The 2,835-nt window shown below is 35.9% G+C and overlaps 1 protein-coding gene across 1 annotated transcript in view; it reads right to left on the bottom strand.

Annotated features, from left to right (window-relative positions):
* LOC107656700 (nuclear receptor ROR-gamma-like) overlaps positions 1-2,835 on the bottom strand; it is a 34,430-nt gene that overhangs the window by 7,146 nt on the left and 24,449 nt on the right. The gene's annotated exons all lie outside the window — the stretch shown is intronic.

Genomic DNA, 2,835 nt, shown 5'->3' with positions numbered 1-2,835 from the left:
GTATTTGCTGTTAAATACACACTCACTGTATACAACCGTACAACCACAAATACACAGAAGTATAAATACACAAACCTGCTGAAACACAAACACACACTGGTTTTGTAACAGACTAAAGATAATCCCTGAAAGCCACATTAAGAAATCCTAATCTAATGAACAGAGGGAGCACGAAGGGGAGAAGGGAAGGGGGAGGATGACTGAAAGGAAAGAGAGAGGTATGAATGAAGTGTAGCTACTGTTGTGCTACTAACACAAATACACATGCACATATTTTTTGTCATGTTGGGAACTTTCCATTAGTGACTATAGCTTGTATACTAGGCTAATGATATTTTATTTTACCAAGATTGTAATGAAAACATTATTTACTTTATTTACTTTGTTTATGTGTTTTTATTTTCACAATGACTGTTGGCCGGTCCCTGAAATGTAGTTTTTCAGGTTTCATAATGGGGACATTTGGTCTGGAAATGTAGCAAAAACCTGACACACAGACACACAGGCATGCACAGCTGCAGACCTACATTAAAAGTGAGATTATAGTGTATTTAACAATAATATCAGAAACACAAAATGCAAAGGCACATGTCTTAAAAGCCATTAGTGTTTAAACTGCAATATAACAGAAGCAGTGGCAGATACTGTCTTCCGTATTATACATCCAAGTGAAAAGGATCATCAAAAAGAAAACACTGTAGAATGGGGACTTCCATCCACAGGTTGTTGATTGGATGGAGGCGGATCTGAATGCGAGCTTGTGATCGGTAAGGTAAAAAACGTATGCATTGATTAATCATTCATAATAAGATCAAGAATATGCACTTTGAAAATAGAGTGGATTTTTGTTTTATGCTGACTTATATATTCTGGAATCTCCTGGAGGTTCCTAAGCTAAAACTCAAAATGTATGTGTTCTGTGCATTAGTGTGTGTGTGTGTGTGTTTAGGCAAAATGTCAGTAAATCTAACCTACTTGTTTCTTGGAATCAAGCAATGTGTGTGTGGCTATGTGATGTGGTCACATCGTCCAGTACCATGGAACATGAGTCCCCTCCCTCAAGCATGCACACACACACACACACACACACATATATATATACAGGTGGGAGGAAGTACATATACAGTAGAGAAGGAAGTGAATGAGAGAATGATACAAGGTTAAAGTTCAAAAGTTTAAAGATACATTCCACTGAGGCTTATTACAAAAAAAATGTTGTAAAAAGGTTTTAATTGAGAGCTGAACTAATGGGATTACATTTGAAATTGTTAACCAAGGGTCATATTTAATCCTATCTTAATATAACGCTGTGAGTGGATTTTGTGCAGTGGTGAGGACTTATATTTTGCTCAACATCTTAACTGACATTTGTTAAAAACATGTCATTGTAGCAAAAACACACTTAATTTAATTAATTTCTTGAATATATGAAAGGAACATAACATTGCAGGTTCGATTTGCTGCTTCTTTGGCTGTTCAGTGGTGCTCTGCCGTTCACATGCACATTCTTTGTGTCAGCAACAATTTTGTCTTATGGGAATTCAGAGTGGTTCAGCTATGCATTTCGTGCATTGTGCGGGTTGTTTATAATGTAGCTCAAAGCTCTCTGGATTTACTGTGATACGGCACAGTTCTAAATATTTGTGAATGTAGCACAACAACATGAGGATTAAGTGTCAAATTGTCAGTCATCATCATTTGGTGCAGCATATGATGCTGCTTCTGTAAGAGATTTGTCTTTTATGCAAGTCCTCTCTGGCTTTTGTCATTTTCAAAATACTATAAAAATGAAGGTTCCATTCTATTGTGATGCAATAGAAGAACCATTTTATGTTCCCTAAGAACCTTTCAGTGAACAGTTCTTAAAATAACCATTTTTATAGTGTGAATGTCCATTTAATAATCAGAAGAACCTTTTTCTACTATGAAGAGGCTTTTGTGCAATAGAAAGTTTCCACAGACATCAAAGGTACTTCATGGAACCATAGATCTAAATATAAGAAAATCTAAATATATATTATTTTAATTATTAAATTAAACCATATTATATATAATATAAATGTAAGCAGTGTTTCATGAGCTAATATTCAGCCGCGGCGACGACAGAGTAACGCAAAAATAATGGCAAAAACACATCTTTTATTAAACTGTGCACGATGGTTGCATGCGCACGAAGAGTGCCAGTGTAGTCGGCTTCATTAACAAATGATTCTTATGAACCGGATCTTTTTTAGTCAAAACCACAAAGCGTGGCGCAGTTCACTAACGAATTGTTTTTACATTTGTTCATGAATCAGATAATTACTGCTTTTCAGGTAACTCATCCCGTCCGGATATGTCTGAGATTCATCGCGTAATTGTTTGGTGATCCTATTCTCCGACCGCTCGCTCCACTTTCATCATGGATATAAGCCAACAGTAACAATAACATGAAATCAATAAGATGCCAATCACGGAAACTAATAGCAGAGTTAGGTAAGAATCTAGTCGTATTGCAGTTTTCTCTATTGTTAATATAACTGATTTTAGTTGGCACTTTTTTCCCCAAACCATTCATTCAGTTTTCAAAACAAAGACACATTTCTCAAAAAGTTCAACAATGAGTAAGTTAAACATTAGATCGCAAAACTGATGACACACCAATCAGAATCTCTGCATCCTAACAACGGAGAGAGGAGAGAGCTGAGCCAATCATCTACAGGGGTTTTATACTTACACATACAGTATAATTACAGTACAGTACCACACTCAAAAAAAATGGAAATTTCACTATTCTATATGCACAGTAAACTGTCGCACATGTTGTACACCTTCAAGCGTGTGACTGTCAAATTT

The sequence above is a fragment of the Sinocyclocheilus anshuiensis genome, unplaced genomic scaffold (genome assembly GCF_001515605.1).
Source record: "Sinocyclocheilus anshuiensis isolate Anshui unplaced genomic scaffold, SAMN03320099.WGS_v1.1 scaffold1683, whole genome shotgun sequence".
NCBI lineage: Eukaryota > Metazoa > Chordata > Actinopteri > Cypriniformes > Cyprinidae > Sinocyclocheilus > Sinocyclocheilus anshuiensis.
This window is presented reverse-complemented; position numbering and strand designations above follow the sequence as displayed.